We start from the raw sequence: 16817 nt of genomic DNA, 5'->3' as shown, positions 1-16817 counted from the left end.
TAGCGAGTTCATGGGTGACAGTAGTGGAGACAGGAGGGAGAGTGTGTAAAGAGATCAAGTTTGAGAGGAAAAGATACACACACGCTCACACACACACACACACACACACACATAGACATATTTTTTTTTAAGAGAGATTTTTGCTATAGTGCATCTGCATTCACTGGAGAGAGAGAAAGATAGAAAGACAGAAAGTGAGAAATCACCCCCCCAGAGGGGATGGCCATGCCTTCTCCTCCATTCTCCTCTTGGAATCTGGGGCATGCACACGCATGTACCCAGCATGAGTTTTAAGCCACTGGGTCTGGACTCAAAGCATAGTTGACTACATGGGAGTACCGTGACATAACCATTATGCCATCTGCTGGTCCCAGAATAGGTATTTTTGACAGAGTCTTGCCATATTGCAATTCTCCTATTCCCACCTCTCAGTTAGCTGGGCTAGAGGCTCATGCAAGGTCCCAAGATTGGGCAGGGAATCACACCTGGGACTCCCATGCAGCTTAAGCCACCATGTGGCAACACCCTCCTGCTTGCGCCATTACAGCTGGGACTATCTGTAACTCTTGGGCTAAATCCAGATCAGGGTAATCCTGCAGAACCATCCTGAATGTGCCAAATATGGACCCATGTCTATCTGTACAAGCTCTGGAGGTAAAAGCCCAGTGTGCTTAAAGGTGAAGTATTCTGTGTCATCTTGCTGCTTAAGGAAATAACAGACACTGGCAGTTATATAACATGAGCAATGTTGTCACACGTTTTTCACTTGTGAGACCCTTTACTTACATGGACTATGATAGAAAAGCCTAATATCTAAACAGATCACATCAAGTCACATGTTGGGTGGGTGGCCCAGATTGTCCCTACCCAACAGTACCTCTCCCTAGGGGGTTTCTCAGGGCCCCTAGAACTCAGAGGACCCTCTCTGGAAAATGGTGACTCTATAAGTCTCTTGGCACTCTATCTACCACCCAGTGGGAGGGTAATTAATTCTTGTCTCAGAGGTAGAGGGAATCAAATATTGTATTTGTGATTTCTGCTTCCAGAATTCCTCTGCATCACACCTTCTTGACATTTCAGACTGGAAGACTGTAGAGAGTATGCAGTGATTTCATGGTCTGAGAGTCTTCGAGAACTTTTTTCCCCCTGGATTTGATGATTATTGAACAAAGAAAGCGTTGGAAGAACAGTATGGCCTCCAATCATCAGAAATGTTGTATAATGACCTTAGACCTGACTCAACAAATAGTCCACACAAGTTTGAGGAAGTGGATCAGATTAAAATATCTGGCTAAAGCATTTTCATTCATTAATTGGTCAGTTTATGTTTTGCTCTATTTTCCCTCATTTTTATTTCTAAGGGAAGTATAACTTACATAGGGTTATTGGGTCATCAAAAAAGTCATGATGTATTTTTCTATGTTTTTCTGTGCAAAAACGCATTGCAACTTTTCCAATGACCCAGTAAGTCACAGGTGCATTTTGACCAAGAGAGCCCACACTTCTGTGATGATACATTTCCATCACTTCAGAAATATCCCTTCTGCCCTGTCAGTGAATGCCCTCTTGTTCACAAGGTAACCATTGTTTCGATTCCTATCACCGTAGGTTAGATATGCCTTTTCAAGAACTGTATAAAAGTAGACTAATGCAGTGTTTGCTCTTTAATACCTCACAGAAATCATCTATAGGAAGCACCCCTATTTTCTTTATGAGTGAATTGGTGTTCTGAGGTGCCCTGGGTTTCCTGGGGGTGGATGCAGGAAGAACTTAAAGGTCCACCTGTAGAGGGGTGCAGTGAAAAAGAGGCTGAGGAGTAGGGCTTATAGCACCCCTTTTCCTCTTCAAATAAAACAACCAGCTTTTGCCCTGTTTTACAAATTGGGATTCACCATAAGATTTCTTTTGGAAAAAAAGGAACAGTTACTTGTGAAAACAAAACAAAACAAAATACCACCGGTCTTGAAGACTCTTAGGGATCCCCTTTCCTTGAATGTTCTATAAATTACAAATGGTGTTTTCTGATATGAGAGCTGTGACTGGGCCCTTTGAGGGAGGGCTGGGAGATAGAGGCAGCCAGACGGGGGCCCCCAGGGAAGGCCTGGGCACCGAGCACTGTAACACTAGCACCAGTTACGATCAGATAGCGCCACCCCAACTGAGGCACCTCGACAATAGGCCAGAGGCCACGGGCAAGAGCAGGCACAAAGACAGCATTCAGAAGACATGACTGGAGCCAGAGATCATTTCTATAGACTGCGCCAGAAGCTGGCCAAGCCTGAGTGTCACCTGAATGGGCAGCCAGGGAGCCATTTTTTCAGAGTTTGCTTTGAAACTGCTAGAAATAATAAACACAGCAAGGAAAGTGCAGACGCAACCTTCAATGCACAAACTGAAACTGTGTTGTTATAATAATGTAAACAAACGGGGTTCCAAATTATAATCCAGTGTTCCAAACAGGCGGCTGGATGTTACCAAACACCTCGGCTCAAGGGAGAATTCAGAAGACTTGGCAGGAAAGAAAAGGGGATCTTCACTGTCCGGGGTGGGGATGGGGGAACTTACGCCCTATCTGATTGCTCTAACCAATGATGTATCGAATTCTGATGCCTTTTTCGGCACTCAAGGAAAATGCATATGGGAGAGGACTGTGGGATCACTGAACACAATTTTCCAGCGTAACAAGTGAAAAAATGGTTTCTTTCTCTTACTGTCCTGTCACCGCTCTTTTTCTTCCCAAGGAGGAATCTTTAGCATTCTTTTTCTCTTTTATGTTATGTTTTTAGCCCATTCAATGTTTTATATTTCTCCCAAATACCAACAGAGTTCAAAAGTGTGTTGAATACCAACAGCAGCAATGTCACCAATGAGAAGATAATTCCCATCATGCTAAAAAGCAACAATTAATAGCAAAGATCACAAGTCTGTAAATAGTCAAGTCAAGCTTGACATCTGACCTTCTTATTCATTAAATCATGTGTGGAACTTGGCACCCACGCAGCTCAGCCAGCGAGAGGGAAACCGCAGATCTGGAAAAAAGGAAACACAAGAATATAAATATAAGTTTTGTTTTTTTTTTAAAGTTCCCTAACATTTGATTAATCTGCTACTGCTCTTATTTCTATGTTTAAAAAGAGTCTGGTTTCAGAGCTGTCTCTGATTTTGAATAAATGCTAGTAGACTTAGATAACATCTTTTTCTCAAGGAGAGATGGTTTCAAGGAAAGGAACTTTAACACCAAGACTGTAACAACACATGATAGGCATGGGACAACTTTCGTGGCTCTCAAGGACTGAACTTTTCTATGGAGTTTCAGGAGGAAAACCTAAGAGCTTAGAATTCCCAGTATCTAGGAAGATGCCGAAAAGGCTAGCTGTTGGGATATTTTGCGTTAGGAGAGTCCAGCTTCGCAGGCTAGGTCTGAACATATAAACGGTGACTGCCACATGGCATCTGGAGTGAAATGAACAGGATGGGCATTGGAGCCAGAAGGCATGGCGCCGTCTCTGGTGGTAAGTGCAATACTATGGGAAACACTCCCCCCAAGCACAAGCAAAACAGAAAGGCCCCTAAAGAGACCCCAACTCTATATACATTGCAGAGGGGTCTTCAGGTATGTGCATGGCAAGAGAGGACTTTTCAACTGTGTTCCCACAATATTTGCTGATGTCACAGGGAACTTAGAAATCACAGGAAAACTGAGATGAGTAGAGCAAACATCAGGTTCCTACCACCCAGAAGAACCAGGAGTAATGTTTTTGCTATACCTGTTCTTTTTTCTTTTAATGAAAAGATTAGAACCCAGGTATGATCTTCTTGATAATTTCTCATCAGGCCCAGACCATGAATTTGTAATTTGTTTATAACTTTTCTTCTTTCCTTTCCTTTCTTTCTTTTTCCTTAATTCTTAATTTCTTTATTATTATTATTTTATACATTCAATTGCTATACATCATTTAGCTTGTAAAAAGCCTTTTTTTTTTTTTGAAAAAAAAGCATTCATATACACCTACGTGTATCCAGGGCAACGAACCGTGTCTCTGTAGTTTCAATTTACCTCTACAATATAAATCTCTACGTGCATGTCTCATTCTACATTTCTGACGCAACATTATGGGGGCTCTAAGCAGGCTGATCTGTGACAGCTCATTCCTTTTAACTGCCACATTAAATAAATATACACTCGGTTATTGTCTTTTCTCCAACAGCCAACATTTATGGTTCCATAAAAGCGCTTGTTATATCATTAAAGTGATTGTTGGTTAAGTGTGGGTGTGCATATGTATGTGCAAATGTCTCTGCTACTTGACTCTGGGTTTCTGAAGATGCTGCCTTGTCTTGTTTTAATAGTGACTCTTCCATCCTAGGACTCTGTGCAGAATGGAAACTCAATAGATTGAAAGGCAAAAGAGATTTATTAAAAATTGATCTGCTGGCTCAGCCCCTAAACTAGTGGTTAAGGGAACAGCATTTCACACGGCTGACCATAGTTTGAATCCTCCTCCTCTGACTTGACAAACAACATCCAGACAGGCTGGAAAAACAGAGAAGGGATTGTGGTGTGACCACACCCCATTGGGAGGTGCTTTCTCCTTTTCTCCCTCTGTGTTTCTGTCTCTCCCTTTGAGTGCACACACCCTATAGCAATAAAAAAGTTGATTTGCTTATCATTAATTTCCTTCTTTTTCAAACATCAAGGATGACTTTGAAGTTGTGTCTATTTCCTTCCAACTCTCTTTCCACTGTTCTTGTCATAAAACTTCATATCCCCAAATCTCCCACTTGACCTGTTTTCTAGAACATCAGACACTCTGACAGTATAAGACTGAGGTCCAAAACATTTAAGAAACATTTTAATAACATTCTTAATGGTTAACAAAGTCAGGAAGAAGCTTATGTTTGTAAGGGTTGTTGTCATGGCTTTATGGTGATTATGAATAAATGTACATCACTCTCTCTGATAATAATATCTAAAAGCCAACAGAACCTTTTGTAAAAACAATGCTGGATCTCAATATATTTTACGAGAGCGTGATTCTGATTTAGACTTTGGAGAATATGGATGAACTTGACTCTATGAAAACAACCTAAAAATCCTTACATTCTAAGAGGTGTGGTATTATCGGTTGAAGATATTTTGTAGTTTTATCAACTGTGTTAGGGAGAAATCTCACCTGTTGAAATATCCATTTTGTAAGACAAATAATAATGTGATTGAATGTATGGAAAAAAATGAAATAAAAAAATAAATAATAGTATTTTTAAAATGCTTTTTTATTTTTCATTTTTATAATTTCACCAGAGAGTGTGTGCACTTGCCAGAGAGAGACAGGGAGAGAGAGAGAGAGAGAGAGAGAAAGCAGCCCTCACTGGGGTGTGATCATGCCACAATCCCTTCTCTAACTCTCATCTTTTTATGATTTTGGGTCCCAGAGCCTTTTCAAGCTGACAGGGCCAGGATTCAAACCTCATGTTTGGCCATGTAGGATCTAGCTCCTTTACATACTAAGCCATGAGGCTGGCCCAATAATAATAATAGCATTTTTATGCTACTAAGCCATGAGGCTGGCCCAATAATAATAGCATTTTTATGTAGTACATTTGTCAAGTACAATTTATAGGTTGAGTTGTGGTAATTATTTCACCAATTTTCATGTACTTAAATCTCATCATGACCAGATGAAGGGATATAACTAATAACTTCATTCTCCAGATGAAGAAAGAAGAGATAGAGTAAGAATAAACATTGGTCCACAAACAGTAAAGAAGCAGCTAACCAGGAATCTCCCTCAGGTAGTCTGATGTCATGGGCCTTGTGAGTGACAGAGAAAACGCTTGATTTAAAAGATAAAACTGCCTAGAAGAAAACTCAGAGGGAAAAAAAAAGTGTTCCTGAGGTAATTTCTGACTTTTGCTATATAAAAAACACACAGCATCTGTTTCATGAAGTGCCTCAAACCAAGATGAAACAAAATGCAGAGTTCTTCAGGTAGACAAATTCGAAGTGATTTCCCTGTGATGAAGGAAAGTTAAAGAGGAAGATCAAATCCCATACCAACCCAACTTAAACATACCCATTTTCCATTCTTATTCCCTTCAGGACAGGGAGTTAGGAATTCAGTCATGGTTTAAAGGAGATTGCCCAGTTTTGTTTATGCAGGATTCAAAGTAAAAAATGACAATCTCCCCAGGGGACAATTTTAGCTCTGAATGTGTATTCTTTACACATTTTCAATTGGAGCACAAATATATTAACAGTGTGGTTATTTTGTAGTTTCAAGAGAATCTGTTTTGTAACTGATTCATATTTATATTTGGAATACATTTATTTCTGGGCATGAAACAGTTCATTTTGTGAAGCCATCTGACTTGAGGTGACGTTGGCACTGTTTCCCATGACTGCTCCCAATTAATGCAAATGGAAGGTTAAAGGACAAATAAGCCTCCTTTAACTTGGTTTACTAATATGTTATTTATAAATGGCTCTTTACTTGGTCAGTTTTTTGGGAAGAGGATAGTCATTTTGTGCAAATGAAACCACAAAGAACAAACTCACAAATACCTAACACGTATCTTATTGCAAAGTTTATAAAGGGTTAAATTTACATTTAATTTCATTTTAAAAGGGTTACTACAGCAAAAATGTGATTCTATCCACCCATCTGTCTAGCTTTTATTTTTATTCTTAGATCTCATCAAATCTTACTGAGCCTGAGATGTATTTTTTGCATTAATGGCCTACATTATTATTATTTTTTTAATGGTTACATAGTATCCTGTTATGTCATTAAATCATAACCATACTTATTGAAGGTCAGTGAAGATTTTTTCTTCTGCTGTTCCAAACAGGACTACAATGTTTAACCTTTTGTAAGTGCCATTTCTCACCATAAAAGTTAACATACAGCATACATTTTAAAAAATAGAACTGGTGGGCCAGCAGGTGGCATGGAAGGTATGATGACAGGATCTTACATGGTTTGAGTCCCAGACCAGGCAGTTTGAGAAGCATGCCAAGTGCATGTGTGCCTAAAATCACAAGAGGAGAATGGAGAAGAGACTGTGGCATGGGCATCTCCTTGGGTGGGGTGGGGAGGGGATGATTTCTAACTGTCCCTCTCTCTGTCTCTTTGGTGAACATTTGTATCCTGTAACAAAACTAAAAACAAAAACAAAACACTGGAATGCCATTCAATGAGAATGTACATGTTACATTTTGATTGACATCTTTAAATTAGACTCTAAACATTTTAATTTGTACTCCATGTCTGAAAGTCTTGTTTTTCTAAACCTTTGCTAAACAATGTTATTGACCATTATTTGACAGCAAATAAATGAGATACTGCTTCGAATCCACATGTCTCTCGAGGTAAGTGAAGCTGAGAATCTTTTGATATGTTTAAATGTTATTTGTATTTCTTATTATATAAATTTTCCTGTTTTGTTTCCTTCCTCCTTTTTTTCCTCCTTTCCTTCCTCCCTACCTTTATTTCCCCAGTGGTTTGCCCATGCTTTTTTCCCCTTTTTCTGCTAGGTTGGTTCCAGTAGACAGTTTAATGGTTACATTGCTGAACTCCCACATAGTTGATGACAGTTTGAGTCCTGGACCCAGTGGCTTGAAATTCACACTGGGCACATGTGTGTGTGTGTGCCCAAAATCTCAAGAGGAGAATGGAAGAGAAGGGATTGTGAACTGACCATCCACCCTCGGAATGATTTCTCACTTTCTGTTTCTCTGTCTCTCTAGCAAGTGCATGTACCTTTTAGCAAAAAATCTCTCTAAAAACATTATTTTTTTCTTGTGGTAAGATACTTAACGTGAGATTTAGCATCACTGCAGAGTCTTCAGTGCTCAATGTAGTATTGTGACCAACAGCTAGGAAGCTTCTCCCTCCACCCCCACCCCATCTACTCATTCATCAAGTAACTTTTCAGCCCCTTTCACTGAAGAGGTTGCATTTATTTTCCTGCATCCTATCATGTGATTTCTTTTTAGGGCATGGGATTCTCTTTGGCCAATGGAATGTTATTAGGCTGCATAAAGTCTGGAAAAGTTCTTGTGTGTACGTGTTTTTTTCTTGCTTCTTTGTGATTGTCAGGTCAGTTGTCTCCACCAAGGCCGCTCAGGTCAGCCTAGACCAGATAAGCCCCACAAACATGAGCGAGTCCGGCAGAAATGACCAGAGCCACTCAGCTGACATATAGCTGACCAAAGACGCCTGAGTGAGCCCAACTAGGACTGGAAAAACCATCCAGCCAAACTTAGACTCATGAACTGATAAGTGCTAATTGTTTTAAACTACTAAATTTCAGGGTCATTTTTACTATCATAGTAACTACTATACTAATATGGTAACATACTATATGCACTAGATAGTACCCCAGTTTCCCTTAAAAAAAAAAAAAAAGAGATGTCTATGTAGAAGATAGCTCAAAAGTAGGTAATAAAATTCAGCAAATATCCACCAGCCAAATCAGTTAAGAGGCCTGAAGGACCCTAGTTTGAGAACTGAAACAGAGGAATTATAGTCAGGGAACTGATCATACAGATGAAGGAAAAGATGTAAGGTCAAGCAGGGGAGAATGAGGCATCTAAGAACTTGACAGTGGCAGCAAATGCTCATGTTACCAGGGCTGGTGGTGGAGTCCTAGGGCCAGGCACCCAGCAGGCATGAAAGCTCTGAAGGCCTCTTTAATAGGGGTTGGAGCCATAGAAGAGATACAGCTGTTACCAAAGGTGCTGTCTGAGGCTGAAGGAGTCTCCCTTCATTCCATCTTCCAATCTCCCTCTAGAGCCTTCCCACTGGTGAACCCAGAGAATACACGAATCTTGGGGAGGCATCCCCTTAGTAATACAGAGAAAGGGGAAAGAAAGGGTCTCGAGGCTAACAGGAAATACACCATGACGAAGTGCAAGGCACTATCCAAAGTGTCCCTTGGTACTGAGTGCCAATCCACAAACACAGCTGAGATTGGAACAGATGCTGAGCTCAGAGGTTAGCAAGGGCCCAGGTAGGTAGACATAAGACAAAGAATACTCAAGTAGCAGTGGCTATGGGTGCAAAGTGCAGGACACATGAGGGCACACCAAGTATTTTGGTTTGGCCTAGAAGGTGATATATAAGGAGGGGGCCAGGTGGGGGAACAGAGGGTGATGAGGCTACATAGACAAAAATAGGGCCCAGCAGCTTAAACAATTTTGGATTCTACTCCAGACAGGTTGGGCTTTTTTTTTTTTTTTTTTTCCCCCCAAAGGCAATGGCAAATGAAAGGGTTCTGAGGAGAGGGTAATATGATGGACTATTACTCTGATAGAAATGTGAAGGCTAGATCTCAGAAAGACAAATTAGACTAGAGGCGTACTCGATAATAAGTGTAAATTTCAGAGAATTCACAACCCTTCTTAATGAAATTGCAGAAGCTTGTGCAAGCATTCGCTTTTCTGAGTGCATTCTTTCACATAGTTTTCGATGGTGTCCATGACTCTTGAATCCCATCAAACAATTTTTAAGCATCAGAAGCAAGACAGTCCTTTAGAAAGCTCCATTGTAATTCTTTTCCCCCTTTCTTTTTATGTTAGAAATTGCATGCACATGCATGAGAGTGAGAAAGAGCCTGCCAGAGACAGAAGTAAAGAGGTAATACCCTTTATCGGGCCTCATCATGCTGCTACCCTGTTTCTCCAGTCTTCCAAGTTTTCAGGATCCTGGGTGCCCATGTGCACAGCAGGCATGTTTCTCCAGCTGACCCAGGATCTGAACTGCAGTGCCTATATGGCTTCCAGCCATGCAGGGCACTAGCATTAACACTGCACCACTGTAGTTGGGTACTTCTCAAAGATTATTTTAATGCAGACCAAAACTGTGGTCATGGAAATGGAAAAGGATACACAAATGATCTGCAGAAATAATGTAGAGGAACGTGAACAGAAATGAAACAAGAGCAAAGCATACTGAAGGATTGGACTCGGACAGCACACCCTGCTGTTCCTTTCCTTCCCTCTATAGAATGCACGAAGCTACTAGTGTTTCCAAGGTGACATAAAGATTTACTAACCCGAAAGTGCCAAGATAAACACAAGGCATATATATCACCCCTGCCACCCCAGGTTCATCGCAGGTATTACTAATCAGTGACAACCTTTCTTTACTGCTCCCTCCAAACTCAACCTCCAAATCCGTATCAAACAGCATGCCGGACAGCCACTGCCAATGAACTCAAGCTGAAGTGTATATGCCGTCTTGATTCTAAGATTTTCCTAGAACTACTATTTTTATTTATTGTATTGACTGTTTTTTAGTTTCATAAGAACGAAGTACCCGAGAATAGAGATATTTGGCAGGATGCTTTATGTACTCATAGGATCTGTATATCGGTATTTATACATGTATTTTTCACATCTGAAAACGTAGTTACGGATAGTTAGATCATTAGCTAGATTTTACCCAAGTTCGTGAATCCATTTCATGTTCACTTAAAGCAAAGAACAGGTCTGAATTAAGCTGAACTGGCAGAAGTTTTAATACATGAAAACATATCCTATTATCAAGTTATCGCAGTAAAGATTTTTTTTTCTTTTCTTTTTCTTTCTTATTTTTTGGAGAGGTTTTTGCTATAGGGTGTACGTGCTCACCAGAAAGAGAGGCAGAGAGACAGAAAATGAGAACTCACCCCCCAGGGGAGATGGTCACACAGCAATCCCTCTCCTCCATTCTCCTCTCAGGATCTTGGGTATGCACACACACACGCTCGACATGAGTTTAAGCCACAGGGTCTGGGACGTAAACTGTGGTCGACAACATGGGAGTCCAGTGACATAGCCATTACGCCAACTGCTGGTCCCTTCTGTTTTCTTTTTGAATTATTACAGTAAAGTTTTAAAATAAGCATATGTCATTACAGTCAACTCTGAGTGACTTCAATATGTAGTAAATTTTTAATTCAGAAGCAAGTAAGTACATAGTATTATCATAAACCATCTGTCTTTTAAAGTATGTTGATCCTGGGATAGACATTTGAATGTCACTGTGGTAGTTTTCTTATTCTGGGATGTTTTCCATCTAACACTCAAAAAGAGGTGCAAAGAGCAGATTTACGATTAGTATAGAACCATAATAAAGACAGATTCAGATCAGCCAAAGTTGTTTAGTACTTGCAGTTTATCAGGAAAAGAAGTTATTACTGCATATATACGTGAAGGCTTTCTCTTCTTACCTCATTAACAAAACCAATAGCATAATCTGTTTAATCAAAACACACCATATTTTGGAAAACTATCTGTATACAAGCATATTCCCACAAGATTGGGAAAAACACTTCCTTAATGTAATAAATTCCCCAAAGGAATGATTTGGCCATCATGTACAATAAAAAGTACATTTACTCTGCAGCACACTTATATATAGTTAGGTATGTGTGTGTAAATGCAGTTATAACAAAAGTTCCACAAAATGGCCTCTTTGTGTGGTGCACTTGGAATTTTTATTCCATTTAACTCTGCTTACCCTATTCTACTTTATGTACTGCTTCATTTTTTTTCCCAAAAGTTGGTAATGACCTCCTAACCTGATTTCATTACCCACTAATAGGACCCAACCCTCAATTGGAAGAAGACTACTGTAGCTAAATGACTAAAGTACTCTGACTTTATTCACCCATGTAAACGTATCCACAAAAGACCAATCCTTAGCAGCTTAGCACGGGACAAATATCTCTTGGCTTGCTCCCTAGTGTCCTGGATGAAGCCAAGGTTTGCTTAGCCAACTTTTGTCCTTTGTGGTTGACAGTGACTGAAAACTGAAAGGCAGAGATCAAATCCTCACTCTCCCTCTCCACACAACTCTTCCGCTGGGTAATTTATCTGGCACAAGTAGCAAGCGATTTCATTTTGCTGTCATTTACTGTTCTTTTTCCAAGAGCAATGGAAGCACAGCATCGGTTTACGATCTTCTGTCTTCGGTGGAATTAGATTCTTCTCTCGCCTACCCCCTTAAACAAGGATGGCATTCACCACTCTGGAGAGTCACTCAGGAGGATCCCTAAACAAAGCATAGAAGGGAAACCACTGCCCAGGAAGGAGCAATAGCAGAACCTGGGACTGAGGCTATTGGTCTGGATTATATACAAGGACAAGCTCTGGAATGAGTCTTTTGATTGAATGAATACAATTGGAAATTGACACAACATAATTAATGGTAAAAACAGATAGACAAACAATAGAAAGCTATATACCTCTGTGGTATCTACCAACATGCACTAGTGTATTTATCTACTTATTTTTTGTAGAGGTTCTCCCTTAGGAGAAAGAGAGTGACAGAGACAGAGACAGTAGGAGGCAAAGTGAGAAATCATTGCCGTGGGGGAAGACCACGCTACAGTCTCTTCTCCTTCACACTCCTCCCAGATTCTTGGGCACACACAGACATGTTCCCAGTGTGAGTTTCAAGCCACTGGGTCCAGGACTCGAACCACAGTTGGCCATGTGGGAGTCCAGCAATATAACCGTGATACCATCTGCTGGCCCCAATGCATGTATTCATTTAAAACATTAAAATCTCTGGAGCTAAGAGGACTAATTTGATGATTTTCCAATATCTTCTTCCTGTCCTGATTTTTTTTAAACCTTCTTTTTTCCCCCCTTTTCTTTAGGCATATGTAGTAATATTAGCAGAAAGATTTAATTTGGGAAACTTTGATTCTTAAAAGAGAAAACAAAGCATGTGAATAAACATTGAAGTGTTCACCTCAAAAAAAAAAAAATTAAAATCTCTTTCCTCTTTCTAAGAGGGAAAAGATAAACAGATACCATAAGGGTATCATGCTGGAGATCCTTTGGGGGTTGCCTGGTCAGTAGTCTGGTGCTGAAATGTTCTTTATTGCCTCTGACTCTTTTGACATCATCTACTAACTGTGTATACCTCCCCCTACCTCCCTACCACCAAACTAACCAACCATTAGTGAATGCATCAAAAACTTGAGGTTTTTCTATGTTCTTTAATTCAGTGTTTCTACTTGAAATTTATCTTAAGTAAATGACCATAACTATATACAAAGATTTAGTGACAAGGATGTTTGCAATGGTATTATTTATAATACCAAAAGATTAGGAAGGTATGTGATTAATTGCTAAAAGTAGTAATCTTTGCAAGGTTGGGTTATTGATAATTAAATTTTGTTCTATATGCTTACCGATATTTCTCAAAATTAAAATAAGACCAACGCTGTTAGAATTAAAACTAGAAATAAGAAAATCCACAATGAATGTGAGAGTTTATTGCATCTCTCTCAATAACTGGTAGAACATATTGTTAAAAATGAAGGGAACCAGCAGTTAGCGTAATGGCTATGTCGCTGGACTCCCACGTAGTCGACCATGGTTCGCGTCCTGGACCCGGTGGATTAAAACTCATGCCGGGTGTGTGTGCGTGCATGTCCAAGATCCCGAGAGGAGAATGGGATTGTGGTGTGACCATCCCCTCTGGGGGTGATTTCTCGCTTTCTGTCTCTATGTCTCTCTCTGTCTGGCAAGCGCACGCACCCTATAGCAAAAACCTCTCCAAAAAAAAAAAAATGAATAAGGATATTGATAAGAATAATGGAATTTGTAAATCTGACCTAATTGATTTATTTAGAACATCACAGTCAACCACTATAGAATACACAGAATGTATACTGAAAATTTATCAAAATTGACCATGTGCTGGACAATAAGTCTGAACAAATTTTGAAAAATCATATAGAATTTGTTCTCTGACAATAATGAAATTAAGCAGAAATCAATAATAAAACAATAAAAATTACACAACTGTTTAGAAGTTATACAATACATTTCCAGCTAATGTACAGGTCAAGAATAAAGCACGATAGAAACCAGACAATATTACTAACTAAATTCTGAAGGAGACATGCCATACCAAATGTGTGAAATAAAGCTGAAGGTGTGATTGGATGGAAATTTATAAACTTAAATGCACGTATTAGGACAGAAAAAAGCCTGAAAGTCAATAATTTAAGTATCCATCTCAAGAAGTCATAGAAATAATACCAAATTAAATAGAAATGAAAGGAAGAAAATAAAAAGGAGAAGAAATGGATGATATAGAAAACAGGGATAAAACAGAGAAAATTAACCAAGTCAAAATGGTTTCTTTGAAAATGGTAAAAAAAAAAAAAAAATCAATATACCTGGGTCCAGATTAATCAATAAAAAGAGAAAAAACAAAAATTTACAAATATAGGATGAAAAAAGAAGTCATTATAGATTCTACAGTCATGAAGACAGGATGTATAAATATCTTATAATAATATTTAAATATGTCAATAAAATGCATGAATTATTTAAAACCTTACCAAACATGAAAACAAAGTTAATAGGTGAATGGTTCTACAGTCCTTAGAGAACTGATTTTGCACATAACTGTGCACTTGCTCAGTGTTCTCCAATCCTAGATTGTGTTATTGGTGATTACTACTGAATGCTTAAAGGGAAAACCACATTCTTACACAGTTCATCCAGAAGGTAGACAAGAGATCATATTTCAACTCATTTTATAAAACTCATTTTATAAGGCCAGTGTAGCCCCGTTCCCACAACTGAATAAAGACATTACAGTAAGAGAAAATTATAAATTAATATTCCTTATGAATTTAGTAAAAACAAACAAAAACTAACACAAACTGAAACCTGAGAACTTAAAAAAAAATAAAACATGATAAGCCAGAAGGATGTATTCTAGAAATACAAGGGAAGAAGGTTGGTTTAACATTGGAAAATCAATCATTAGAAAGAACCCTATAACCAGGAAAATGGATAATTAAAACCTATTTATGATAAGACATTTAGCAAACTAATATATTATAAATTGGTAAAACTTCCTGCTTTCCCGATGCCTCAGTGTCCCCACCAACAGCTGTTGAACACTGTCCAGGTGACCGTCAGTGTGATAGGCTGGGTCTGTTGGTTTTCTTTCTTTCCCCTTCTGACTAATCTAGTGACACTCAAGCACACCAGTGAAATCCCTTCATGCCTTTGCCTGTATACTTTGTCCAGACCCCCAGCGGGACATTATCCACAGGTCCCCACTCTCTTGGCTCTTGCTTGGTGAACCCATTCCCAATGTGGGCCCTTGCTTGTGTGCTGTGTCACCCCTCTGGAACCTCTAAGTACAATGATTCTTTTAATATCATAAGCTTCTCCTGGTATTTTCATGGCTGTGGTCAAGTGGTCCTTAAAGACCCCACAGGGGGACTAACTACCATTAAGGAGGATTGGAGAGAAACATTCTCCGTCTGACAGGATCCTACAGCAAACATCGTACATAATAATGAATATTGAAAGTTTCCCCTGAGACTAGAAGTAATTCAAGGATACCTTTTATAGGCAGCTCTATTTAACATTCTATGAGATGTCCTAGTCTTTGCAATAAGAAAAAGAAATTGAAAAAATGAAGGTAAGTGTGGTCATTCTTTGACATCGTACATGTGTATGAAAAAAGCCAAAATACTCTATAGAAAAAAAGATGAAAACTAGTGAGATGGACTGAATCAAGATATAAGATCAACATATACAATTCAATTGGAATTGTTTATACCAACAACAGAAAATAAAATTTAGTGAACAATACCATTTATATTAGCATAAAATTAAAAAATACTTTAAAAAACCAAGAAGATATGCAGGACTTATACACAGAAAACTTCAAAACCTTACAAAGAGAAGGTAAAGGGGAAGGAGAGAGCATATATGATAACAGATCAGAAGACTCACTATTGTAAAGATGTCAATTTTCTCAAATTAATGTATACATTCAATATAATTCCCATCAAAATATTTTAATTTTTTGGGGGGGTATGTGTAAGTTAATAAACTATGATTTCTCACTCACTCTCTGTCTCTTTCTGTGTCTCTGGTGAGTAGACACACCTCATAGCAAAAATCTCTCTTAAAAACATGGTGGTTCCTCTCTAAGACGGTTTCATGAACCATAAATGTGTTGCAACTAAGTTTGAAAAACATTGCCTTTCCGAGCTCCTGGCACATGTTAGGCTCTCAATTAAAAGTTATTGAATGAATAATGGTGTGCATTTTATATATGAGCTGAACTCTCAGCTTGCCCTGAGGGTCTAGCTTGTTTTCCTTCGCCTTCTACCTTCTGTTCTAATTTATGTCAATTTATTATAGCATACGTAGATCTTTATAAGTTGCCTTCATCTTTTTCAGAACAAGTCCTTGAAAAAATATCTTCAAATTCATGTGGTAAATCAGTCAGAGCAGAGCCAGAAGAGAAAAGGTCATTCCCAGGAGCTGGGAAGAGGAAGCTCAGTACCTGTAAGACAGACACTTCCTGTCCCACCTCTGTAACAATGTCCGCAGGACCAGGACTCACCAGAGCAGATGGCAGCTGTGACTGAGTGAGTGGAGCTGACCTCTAACCTTACAGGGAACTACATATACTCTCGCTTTCCATGAAATTCTCTTGCATTTCCGACAGATGGGAGAGAGCGAGCCAGCTCGTTCTCAGAAACACAAAGACACTTTTAAAAAGAAGAACAAAGGCTTTTGCAACTCACAATGAAGAATGGTGTGAGCATCTCCGTGATAAACGAGTTCACGGTCTTGAGTTTCCTTTATCTCTCTTTTCAGGGTGTAAAGTCTTTCTCAGGCCATTGAAATGATGTGTCTGCAGAAGAGCTAGCAAACATGTTGGGAGGAACTAGTTCAGGCATGTGGGAGTATACCTTATCTTTCTAACACAGGAACAAATGTCACCTTAATAAAACTTTTGTTTTAAAACCTCCTCTCTGGTTCTATCGAACAA

The 16817-nt window shown here is 39.1% G+C and overlaps 1 protein-coding gene across 4 annotated transcripts in view; it reads right to left on the bottom strand.

Annotated features, from left to right (window-relative positions):
• Positions 1 to 16817, bottom strand: part of LOC102496584 (thyroid hormone receptor beta) — a 367776-nt gene that overhangs the window by 236374 nt on the left and 114585 nt on the right. For all 4 annotated transcript variants that reach the window (XM_006170583.3, XM_014585033.1, XM_006170582.1 and 1 more), the window contains exon 2: positions 2958 to 3029. The gene's annotated coding sequence lies outside the window, so the exon portion shown is untranslated. The remainder of the gene's footprint in view (positions 1 to 2957; positions 3030 to 16817) is intronic.

Source organism: Tupaia chinensis, unplaced genomic scaffold (genome assembly GCF_000334495.1).
Source record: "Tupaia chinensis unplaced genomic scaffold, TupChi_1.0 Scaffold148626_1, whole genome shotgun sequence".
Lineage (NCBI taxonomy): Eukaryota > Metazoa > Chordata > Mammalia > Scandentia > Tupaiidae > Tupaia > Tupaia belangeri.
The sequence above is the reverse complement of the archived record's forward strand: the minus strand, read 5'-3'. Positions and strand labels throughout refer to the sequence as shown.